A 13,187-nucleotide genomic window follows, 5' to 3' on the forward strand; every position below is an offset into this window, starting at 1 on the left:
CAGGTTTTATACAAACAGAATCTTAACGAATCCTAATAATTGTTGTAAATAAATAGGAGTTAGGGCCTACAATGTTAAAATTTCTTTTTTTTTCTTTTTGTTTTTGGGGGGGGGGGGGGTCCAAGTATATTCAGACCACCCCCAGAAAAACATTTGGGGGATCGGACACCCCCCCCCCCCCAATGTGTGAAGCCCATGCCCAAGAGCATCCATGTCCACAAGCTCAAGACTTCTTTCAAGTTCTTTCTTTCGTTCATGAACATAAACACATAAATCAATTATATGATCACATTAGCTTCTATTCTAACGAATCCCCAACGGATATAATGCGTAACGTAACTGTGGGGAATCTTTGAAATACAATCGACCTCTTCAGAAGATAAACAATGTTTATAATTTTCAAGTCAACCGGATGATAACCGTAGAGCAGGGTTTCCCACAACTTATTCTGAACGACCAGCAGTGATCCGACCGGCGCCGTCGCGGGGGTATGAGGACCCTCCCCCAGAATGTTTTCAAAACATGATTGCCCGAAACCTGTTTTGCGAGCATTTCAGAAGAAGAAACTTACTCCTCAAATTCACAAAAAGGGATTGAAACTCAAAATCAGTCGCGATCCCATGGCAATTTAGCGACCGTGGCGAAAGTATAAAGTGACCCCATTTGGTTTCGCGACCCCACAAATGGGAACCCCGGCCCTAGAGGTTGATATTTGGTTGTTATTTATATAAAACAATATTTTTTGGTATTCAGTTAAGATATCCGAAAGGGATTGGGAAAATCGACTTAACCTATGTTGTAAAACCACTCTCCCTAAGAGTGTCTATAACAGTGGTGTGTATAGAGGGGGCGCCGGCCCAGAGCATCCATTTAAGAGGGTATACGGTTCCATAAATGTATAAACCCTTTATATATTGTGATTATATATTGCATACTTCATCTTTCTTGAGCTGCGATGCATTTGACCTAACCGATACATTCGACCTAAAAGTTTATCAGTTTATATTGCAATTATTGATAACTTGCATACTTCATCTTTCTTGAGCTGCGATAATTTGACCTAACCGCTTATCAATCAGCGATTTGATCGGGAATCAATGACACCGTTCTGTCAGAAATACAGTCAAATTGTAGCAGGGCCAGTATTGATTTCTTTCTCTTTTTTGTGGGGAGGGGGGTGGGGCTTGGAATTGAACAGTACATTGATGATGGTTAGACGGGCGCTATATATGGTGTGTACCTAGTTGTATGATTGAAAATTAATCTACTAATGAGATTGATACATAAGCTACTCATAAATATCCCCCGTTATTATAAGTTATCTAGAAATATATCCCTGATTAACTGACCAAAAAAACTATGACAAATATATCTACACAAGTATAATATCTATAATTTATTTATAGAACAACGTTTTTTTATGAAATAAATACATGTATTTACAAATTTGTTTTATGTACATTTAGAGTCAATACTCTATTTATTCAATCTCTTTCTACAGCTTCCTCTATGATACTTTCTGTATCTTTATCTTTAAAAAAAATAATGTTTCTCGTTTCTTTTTCCCCTGCCCCCCTCCCTCATTTTATTTCTCAATCTGCTTGTTTTTTAGCACAGCCACAAGTACACAATTTTCTAAGCCGTTTTCCCACTCTGATAAAAAATTTACGGAAATTGCTTTTATTTTTCTCTTTTTTGCTTTCTGCAGCTTTTGCTCCATAATTCCTCCCCTCCTCTAATTCCATTACTATTTCCGATTCTTCTATATCCCCCTTATCCATTCCCCTATCTTCCTTTTCTTTGGTTTGTGTTTTTATTTCCATCACATCGATGTCTTGATTTTCCGTTTCTCTGTTGTTTTCTTCTTTATATTCTGTTTTTTCATCTTTTGCTTCTTTATATTCTGTTTCTACATCTTTTACTTCTTTATATTCTGTTTCTACATCTTTTACTTCTTTATACTCTGTTTCTACATCTTTTGCTTCTTTATACTCTGTCTCAACATCTTTTGCTTCTTTATACCCTGTTTCTACATCTTGTGCTTCTTTATATTCTGTTTCTGTATCTTTTACTTCTTTATATTCTGTTTCTACATCTTTTGCTTCTTTATACTCTGTTTCTACATCTTGTACTTCTTTATACTCTGTTTCTACATCTTTTACTTCTTTATACTCTGTCTCTACATCTTTTACTTCTTTATATTCGGTTTCTACATCTTTTACTTCTTTATACTCTGTGTCTATATTTTTTACTTCTTTATATTCTGTCTCTACATCTTTTACCTCTTTAAATTCGTCTTCTACATCATGTACTTCTCTATATTCTGTTTCTACATCTTTTACTTCTTTATATTCTACCTCTACATCTTGTACTGCTTTATATTCTGTCTCTACATCTTGTACTTCTTTATACTCTGTTTCTATGTATTTTACTTCTTTATATTCTGTTTCTATATATTTTACTTCTTTATATTCTGTATCTACATCTTTATACTTTGTTTCTATGTATTTTACTTCTTTACATTCTATTTCTATATATTTTACTTCTTTGTACACTGTTTCTATGTATTTTACTTTTTTACATTCAGTTTCTATATATTTTACTTCTTTGTACACTGTTTCTATGTATTTTACTTCTTTATATTCTGTTTCTATATCTATTACTTCTTTATATTCTGTTTCTATGTATTTTACTTCTGTATTTTCTGTTTCTATGTCTATACATTTTACTTCTGTATTTTCTGTATCTATGTATTTTACTTCTGTATTTTCTGTATCTATGTATTTTACTTCTGTATTTTCTGTTTCTATATATTGTACTTCTGTATTTTCTGTGTCTATACATTTTACTTCTGTATTTTCTGTTTCTGTATATTTTACTTCTGTATTTTCTGTGTCTATACATTTTACTTCTGTATTTTCTGTTTCTATATATTTTACTTCTGTATTTTCTGTATCTGTATATTTTACTTCTGTATTTTCTGTGTCTATACATTTTACTTCTGTATTTTCTGTATCTATGTATTTTACTTCTGTATTTTCTGTATCTATGTATTTTACTTCTGTATTTTCTGTGTCTATACATTTTACTTCTGTATTTTCTGTGTCTATGTATTTTACTTCTGTATTTTCTGTGTCTATACATTTTACTTCTGTATTTTCTGTTTTTATATTTTTTTCTTCTTTATACTCTGGTGCAGGTACATTCTTCATTTTCGGATGCGGTCCAAACATATTTGTACGAACTGTGTCAGTGTGTATCTTTATTCTGACCTCTGGTCTTACCAACAAATAGGGTTTGATATTCTCTGGTGGCAAAGTGCTGTTTCTATACAGGTCCATCAGAACATATGGGTTGACTGAAAAATTAGAATAAAGATATGTAGATCAAAACAGGTGGTTAAAAATTAAATTCTGTTCCATCATATTTTTTATGTTTTAACATGGAATTCGAACTGTCATGGGATCTTTTACGTGCAATCCAATGTATACAAGGGTATCTCGGCTTTCCTCCCATCCGAACGGCTATACGTTGTTCCTTACCAGGTTGTCGTGTACCGTATTATGTAAACAATTTCCGCATCACTATCACCTGTTAACAGGCCGTTGGAACACAACCCCGTGTCTCTGTTCGGTTATGGGCTGAGTCGTCTAATGTGGAAAGCTGTGGGGTTGGGGATATAAGAAGCATACCCTCTCTGACCGTACATGATACCCATATCTACGTGTGGTTACTTACTTTTCTTTTGATTTTTTGTTGATTTGCAGCCGCCTGGAATGACACCTAATAATACAAATTTTCTGTTTTTCTGATTTTGTGCACTTTTCTTGTGTATTTCAAATATCTTGCCATGTTTCAGGCAAAATGCTCTCCCTTCTTTTTTGAAGTATCCCGGCTCCAATCCATTCTCGAGGTCTTCGGGACATGTTGCTATTTCAACGTCTGAAATAATAATAAAACCATGACATGTAATTATTTTAAATAAAAATAAACAATAACAGCATGTCATTCTCCATATGATCGAGATAATGTGACGACGAGACGTGAAAGCCGATTTCATTTATTTAGACATGGAAGTGCGTTTTAATCTATTTATTATATACGTGTGACGGTTTCAATGTCAAGTCAAAATTTGTGTGAAAATAATATACATGTAGATAGCCTAGCCATCTGGTATTTTTAGTTATTACATTGGTGAATTTCAGAAGGGCAGCGGTATCAATTGAGACTTTATTGTATGGTCAATACACTGTAACAAAAATTTCCGTGAAAAAACGTAAAAAATTCCGGAAACAAAAATTACCAGGAAAATTTTATCCGTATTTGTTTTTCCTGTAATTTACAGAAATTCCTTCAATTAACATAAATTCCATTTTCAAATACAGAAAAAAAAAATCCTGGTAAATTTTGTTTCCTGACCATGAAGGTGATAAAAATTTCATTGAATTAACCATTGACTTTATACGCGTGCGTGAAATAGCTTTATTTAACGTCCGCTTCCACCGAAGTGATATCGCAAATAATTTTTAAACGTAACCTCTTTTCGCTATTATAAGAATCGAGAGCAAGGTATCACAAACCGCTACTCGTCAGTGGTTGGAGGCTTTCAGATGAAAGTTTGCGGTATTATCAATTCGCAGGTATGCAGACTCTGCCATAGAGACAAACCGACTTACACTGGCCAGCCGGTTGTACTATCCGGACTTCAGCGTGCTTGATTACCAGATATTACAACCTTAACACCCGCAGCAATAAAACATACTTTTACATATTTATGAAAATACTTACAATCTGATTACCGTATGATGAATAACAATACACTTTATAGATCTTATAAATAATGGAAATTAGATATACATGTCAATTAATATACCAAACGTTACAAAATATGATTCTTCATATTATGGTTAATAAATTGAAATGAATACTATAACATGATGATAGGAATGATTATATATGTATACGATTACTTATCGTTGCACCGTTTATCCCGTAAAACAACAGAATTAAGTCCATTACAGAACGGAATAAAACATTTTATCCCTAAATTTCACGGAACTTCCTTGTCATTCCACCGTTTATTCCGTAAAATAACAGAACTAAGTCCGTTATAGAAGGGAATAAAACATTTTATCCCTAAATTTCACGGAAATTTCCTGTTTAATACTGAATATTCCACAGAAATACATAAAACACGTAATTTGAAGAAATAATTCAGATAATTAACACAATTTCTCCAAAAAATCCATCGATTAACAGAAAAAAGGTGTTAAATTACGGAATTCGGCCACATAAAAAATGGATATTTTTTACAGTGTAGCTTCTCATTCAAAAACATTGAACAAATAGTGCAGGGGAGAAGAAGTAATGCATTTTTTCTTACCTTCTTCATCTCCTGTTTTTATATCTTCAGTTTTTATATCTTCTGCTGTTTTTATATCTTCGTTTTTTATATCTTCTGTTTCTTTTTTTATATCTTCTTCCGTTTTAATATCTTCACTTTTTACATCTTCAATTTTAATATCTTCGGTTTCTGTTTTTATATCATCAGTTTTTATTTCTTCGGTTTTTATATATTTGGTTTCTGTATTTATGTATTCTGTTTTTATATCTTCTTCCGTATTTATATCATCTGTTTCTGTTTTTATATCTTCTGCAGTTTTTATATCCTGTGTTTCTGCTTCTAAATCTTCAGTTTTTATATCTTCTGTTTTCATATCTTCTGCTTTTATATCTTCAATTTTTATATCTTCGGTTTTTATATCTTCTGCTTTTATATATTCTGCAGTTCTTATATCTTCTGCAGTTTTTATATCTTCTGCTTTTATATCTTCTGCAGTTCTTATATCTTCTGCAGTTTTTATATCTTCAGTTTCTATACCTTCGGTTTTTATATCGTCTGCAGTTTTTATATCCTCTGTCTCTAAATCTTCAGTTTTCATATCTTCGGTTTTTATATCTTCTGCAGTTTTTATATCTTCTGTAGTTTTTATGTATTCTGTAATTTCCATACCTTCTGTTTTCATATCTTCTGCTTTTATATCTTCAGTTTTTATATCTTCGATTTTTATATCTTCGACAGTTTTTCTATCTTCAGTTTCTATTTCTTCGGTTTTTATATCTTCTGCTGTTATATATTCTGCAGTTGTTATATCTTCTGCAGTTTTTATATCTTCTGTGGTTTTTATATCTTCAGTTTTTATATCTTTGGTTTCTGTTTTTATATCTTTAGTTTTTATATCTTCGGTTTCTGTTTTTATATCTTTAGTTTTTATATCTTCGGTTTTTATGTCCCCTGTTTCCTTTTCTAAATCTCCAGTTTTGATGTCTTCTGTTTGTATATCTTCTTCGGTTGTTTTATCGTCTGTTTTTGTTTTTATATCTTCTGTTTCTATATCGTTGGTTTCTGTTTTTATTTCTTCTACAGATTTCATATCTTCTGTTTCTTCATCTTTTGATTTCATATCTGCTGTGTTTATAACTTCAATTTCTGTATCTTCTCTATAATCACGACCTTCTATTTCTCTGTCTTCGCTTTCTTTACTTTCTGTTGGTGAATTCCCGAAGGACAAAGGCATTACTCCGAACTTCATTATAACTACAAACGAAAGCCAAGTTTACATATTAAAATTTCTCATTAAAAAAAACAAAAAAAAACGAAGTCGCAGATATTCATTGGCATTTATCGGTCAATATTGATTTTTATTTTTATTTATTTATTTTTTTTGTCACGTCTTAACCCGCGCTAAAGTGATATTTTCAACATTTAATCAAGAAAACAAAATTGAAATATCAACGATAGACAATCTCCCGGCATGGATTCGCTCTGATTTAAAAGAGGCTCATCAAAAGATTTCAGTGAAAATCTTTAGTATGTAGCTAGTAGATATTTTCACCTATCATCGAGCGTTTTAATCTAAATTTTGGTCATATTGTCCCCAGTGCCGGAGTTAGATGAGGCGCCTGATACCTCCCTACCCTTTCGACTGGAGAAAAATGAAAGTGTCCTTTAAACACAATTGTGCAAAGCCGGGGATAGTGAGGGATGTTTAACACTACGGTACGTGTAAGAAAGGCTACTGAAAGTGTCAAAAATATTATATACATCTTGGTCGGATTCCCCCATGTGGTGAGGACCCAATGTTTTCAGTCTGCCAAGTCTGTAGGTATATCTATCCCTGATTGTTCTCTCTTTCTGTATAGAGAGATATTAAAATGGGGTTTAACATCCATTCGACACAATGCCATTTTGGGACTAATGTATGTTTCAATTTTGTTTAAATAATTTGCTTGAGCGTAGTGTTATTTAGCGGTCAGGGGAAACAGGAGGGCCCGAAGAAACTCCACGAGGTGGGACAGGCGACCCTACTCCTTGTCACGTACAAACGGGTTTCACGCACACGCGTTAAACCACTGGATCACCCCCACATTTTGTATAGACCTACTGCTTAATTTGGTAAATCCAGTGGCACATTATGAAGTGAAAGTGTAAAGTTATTTCATTTCATATTTCCTTACTTTATGTGTTTCGTGTTTTTGAATGCCATATTTTCGCGTTAGATTTGAAAACAGAAATAAAAGACGACGAAAAGAAGGCGCGATTATCCACACATTCTGCACTGAAATAAATGTCGTATTATCGCTTTTGAAATAGCTAAAACATCAAGAAATTAATCTTTGGTCAATGAACAATTAGCGCCATGACAACGACCGGCATTCATTTTCTTTGCATTATTAACTTTCTTTTACTGTATAATAAACGAGACAGATTTTAGAAAAATTAAAAATAGTTTACATTACTTACCTGAAGTCAAAACTCTGTATTTAAAATATTTTCGATATTTTTTTCCGCTAAAATAAACCTGTGTAAGTGATAATATCGTTATAATTATCGATTATGCTTGCTCCATATTACAAGACAATAAATTGTGACGTCATACTAATTGTGACGTCACAATGAATATAACACTATCGAATGTCGATTTTCATTGGCCATTATCATTCTAAATTTGGGATTCTTTCCTATTTCATTGGGGGGGGGGGGGGTATATTCTTCCAATGTGACGTGTATTCAATTCTATTAAAGGGACTCTTAAAAAGGGAAGGGGGGGGGGGGGTCGGTAATCAAAGAGAAACATTAAATTAGATTTGTGAAATTTGAAATAATCGCTGTACAACAAGCTGTCTTACTTAATTTGAACAAAAAAGTGTTTTTGTCTAAAATAATTATCTCCCTTCCTCATCTGAATACTAGATCCTATACCTGAGTCTTGGGGTCATATAATCAATAACTTGACCCCCGACATAACTAACCCTCTGCAAGTGGTCCATCAGGAATTTTGCCGGACTGAGTGTGTAAATACTCACTAGAGAAAGATCATTCGCTTTTCCCACTGACAGAATTATAATACCAGTAAATATGTTATTTTTTGGGGGATTTAAATAATTTTACTTATTCTCTGACAATTTCCAGTCAGAGCAGTAACGGGTGTACTTTTAATTGATTGGAGGGGGCATAATCGAGAATGCACTAGCATTTCCCAATTCCTTGGGCAGCCCCAGCCCCCTAACTTTCGGGCAATCTTACATATCGGGCAGACGGGTAAAGTGGAAAAAAAATGATTATTTCATCTAGATGGCAAAATAAAGTCCAATCTATAAAATAAGACACTAATTTTACTTTACTTTTAATTGAATATCACGAATTTGTACTGAATTGATTATCGACTAAAACATTTTGTCGGGAGACAATCTACTTTTTGCGACATTTTTCGGGCATCGATTATTAATTATGAATGCAGCTGCAGCAGTCTGGTTGGATGTTTGGAATTTAGGTCGGCATAGAATGAGCTTTCAGTTACAAAACCATAGGGCAACTTTAGATTTGCTTAACTCACGGGTTAGAATAGCAGAAAAAGACATTTGCGGTGGTTAGATTTCTCCGGGAGGGCGAGGCCCCCATACTCCACAACGATTAATAAAAATTGGTTGTTTGGGATTCAGGTCAGCCACTATCAGGTAGGCTATATGTACCACACTGAAGTTGCTGGGATAGCAGAAAAACACGTTTGTGGCAGTAAAGTTTGTTTGGGATTCAGGTCAGTCACGTATGAGGTAGGCTATATGTATCAAACTAAAGTTGCTGTGATAGCAGAAAAACAAGTTTGCGACAGTTAAATTTTCTCCCGACGGTACCGTCTTCGTGGGCTGTAAACGATTGATTGATTGATTGGAGTTCCAGTCAGCCATCTTAATTAGGCTATATTGGACCACTTTAAAGTTGTTGGAATAGCAGGAAATGCGTTTGCGGCTCTCACAGAAGACCAGCGCCCCCGCCTGTAACCCTAAATGCTTTCGGGCATTCCGGGTTCTGTCCCCCCCCCCTCCTCTCACAGAAGACCAGCGCCCCCGCCTGTAACCCTAAATGCTTTCGGGCATTCCGGGTTCTGTCCCCCCCCCCCTCCTCCCTAACTGTCATCGTTTTCCACTCCACTTGGACGCCGATCAGTCACCCACCATTTCCCCCTAACCGAGATAAAGTAAGACGTCAAACAAACGAAAACGAATCTGACAGTACATAGGGCCGACCAGGGCCTAAAATAAGGTTAAATTCTCGTGGCACTGATTCTGTGCCCAACGGCGAGCGCCGGCCCTGTCGGAGGTGCGAAGTTCAGAGCTGAAAAACGACATCTTTGAACAATACTAGCGCAGTTTACATAGGAGTTTATTTGACTATGCGCAGACTTTTTCGCCAGAAAACTTGCTCGACCCCGCAGGGCATTTTTTCTGGAAAAAACTCAATGTCGCTTGCCCACATTGGTTTTTAGGCTGTGGTGGATCAAGCTCCGGTTTTCCATCCATATTTCAATACTTAAAAATCGCAGAAAATTAAGTCAAAGCAAAACTTGTACAAAGTAAAACTGAAATGACAATCAAGAACGCAGCTGATCGGATACCAGGCCTACTGAAAAGCATGTCTAGTGAGCTGATGTGGTTGGCGCTCAGTCGACTCATCCGAGGGAATCGATCGAGCGCCAGTTGATCTGATCTGATCTGATCTGTGCAACTTACAACAACAAGAGGAAACACCCATTAGAGTTCAGGAGGCATCGCTACCTTAGTGTTTTTTTTATTTTATTTTTTTTTTTTTTAAAAAGTGCGTTTTTCTTTTTTTCGAGGCACGGGTTTTTGATTTCGAAGCACGTTCGTGCTCCAAAGCACGTTATTTTAGACCTTGCGTCCACACGGCATTAGTGGACTCGTCCACACGAATGCCAGTTAACTCGTCCACAAACAAACTTGTCCACACGATAAGTTCAGTTAAGTCGCCCACAAATAATAAAACTCGTTGGTTGAGTCGTCCACGCGCATTGGTTGACTCGTCCACACGACATTGTTTAAGTTAGCGGTACAGAAATACGTTGGTTGAGAAAATTTAACATCTACAATGTTAGGTAAACACTTTCTGTATATTGCAGACATTTTTAATAATGGTCGAGTGCAGGGGTGTCAACAAACAGGCGTCCCGCGGGTCAGATCTGGCCCGCCAATATGGAGCCGAATCGTTGTCATATTAAGAGAAAATAGTATGGTTAAAATTGCAAAATTATCATAGTCAAAATGGTAAAAATGGTCATTTTCGAGATTTTTTAAATCATAGGATATAAACGAACGTTTTAAACGAACCATTAACCTAAATGCCTTGTAGTAAGATGTTGAAGTTGTCTACTTATTAATATCACCGATTGATTCTGTGTAAGTTTAAAACATGGACATCAATGAAAAGGCATGATGGTACGGTATAAATTTTTAGAGCATGCAGTAACGATTACGTTTAAAACAAGGTCTCGTTGTCGTGTTTCTATTCGATTTGTAGGTACCCCATGCAGCGAAAATGTTTCCTTCTGAATGTGCACGCTTGAGTGGCTTGTCTCGGAGTGATTTCTCAACATTGTACTTTAAGGTCGTGAAGACTGTCCTGTAGATGTTCACTAATTAATTAAGGGGTCCACGGTGGTTTAAAGATATGACAGTATGCAGGATAGCAGTCGAAAACACCCCGGTCCCGTATATGAAGATGAAGCAGTTACTGAGCTATTGTCATTTTAATATTGACACACGCCCATTTGGCCAGATCGCCAAAATTAAACGGGGCTTATCTCTGTAACCGTAGTCCGGTCAAGCTAAATAAGCATAGGCGCTATATATCAATTATCAGCAAAGTCGAAGGGGTATAGTTTAAAATAAACACAACAGCGGGTGCTTGATCGGCGTTCACGTGGAGTGGAAAGTGAAAGTAACTAGCTAGTCAGACCCGGTCATAGCTGTCTACAATCTGAACGACAGACTCACCCTACCTGCAGAGAAGTGACTCTGACACAGTGAATAGCCATGATATTTATATGACGTTATCTAAACGTCACAGGTCATGAGGTCACATCAACAAACAAATGTAAACACCATCATTATGATCATTATCAACATTACAAGACACACTGTTACATTGTAAACAATAGCCTTCTAGCAGCCCTTATGGACTGTATAATCCGTACAGAACGTCTTATCGCTTCTTCCAATGATTTTTCACAAAAATAACATCATCTACAACTCTAGATTTGACGTCGGCATATTGGCACTATTTTGTGCTTCGGTCGTGTCTATTTCAGATATACACAATCAATTCTGTTAATGTTTTTAGCGTGGGGATTGACTAATAGTTAATTTATTTCAGTTCTAAACAAAAATTTAAAACTTTAACGCAATTTTAAAAAAATAGCCAAATTCTGGCTGGGATTGCTGAGCAAAATGGCCATTCACTGTATACGTGCGAAAAAAAAAAGCCAGCTACCATTTAATTTTCGTACGTTAGTTACGTACGAGCTGTCTATAGTGTCTTAGGATTTCCAATGCACTTAGTCTGTGATTAGTCGGCCCCAAGGTCTAAAATAACGTGCTTTGGAGCACGAACGTGCTTCGAAATCAAAAACCAGTGCCTCGAAAAAAAAGAAAAACGCACTTTTAAAAATAAAAAAAATAAAATAAAAAAACACTAAGGTAGCGATGCCTCCTGACCTCTCATGGGTGTTTCCTCTTTGTTTAAGTTGCACAGATCAGATCAGATCAGATCAACTGGCGCTCGATCGATTCCCTCGGATGAGTCGACTGAGCGCCAGCCACATCAGCTCACTAGACATGCTTTTCAGTAGACCTGGTATCCGATCCGCCGCGTCCTTGATCGCCATTTCAGTTTTACTTTGTACAAGAAGTTTTTTTTTGATTAATTTTCTGCGATTTTTAAGTATTGAAATATGGATGGAAAACCGGAGCTTGATCCACCAGTGCCTCGAAAAAAAGAAAAACGCACTTTAAAAAAAAAAAAATAAAATAAAAAAACACTAAGGTAGCGATGCCTCCTGACCTCTAATGGGTGTTTCCTCTTGTTGTTGTAAGTTGCACAGATCAGATCAGATCAACTGGCGCTCGATCGGCTCCCTCGGATGAGTCGACTGAGCGCCAGCCACATCAGCTCACTAGACATGCTTTTCAGTAGGCCTGGTATCCGATCCGCTGCGTCCTTGATCGTCATTTCAGTTTTACTTTGTACAAGTTTTGTTTTGACTTAATTTTCTGCGATTTTTAAGTATTGAAATATGGGTGGAAAACCGGAGCTTGATCCACCACAGCCTAAAAACCAATGTGGGCAAGCGACTTTGAGTTTTTTCCAGAAAAAATGCCCAGCATGGTCGAGCAAGTTTTCTGGCGAAAAAGTCTGCGCATAGTCAAATAAACTCCTATGTAAACTGTGCTAGTATTGTTCAAATATGTCGTTTTTCAGCTCTGAACGTCGCACCTCCGCCGGGGCCGGCGCTCGCCGTTGGGCACACAATCAGTGCCACGAGAATTTAACCTTATTTTAGGCCCTGTGTGGACGACTCAACCGACGAGTTTTGATATTTGTGGACGACTTAATTATACTATTCGTTTGGAAGAGTTTACTTGTGGACGAGTTAACTGACATTCATTCTTTGTGATTGACCTTAAAATGTCAATTCTCGTCGCTTATAGGCCATCCTCGCTATCCCTTGTGGGACCACAGATATGGGTAAGATGCGGCATTAACCTCTTGCCCACAAATGAATGAGGTTGACCACCAGAATTGTGTTTAGTATCCGCTTCATTGGAAGTGA

This window comes from Patella vulgata, chromosome 5 (genome assembly GCF_932274485.2).
Source record: "Patella vulgata chromosome 5, xgPatVulg1.2, whole genome shotgun sequence".
NCBI lineage: Eukaryota > Metazoa > Mollusca > Gastropoda > Patellidae > Patella > Patella vulgata.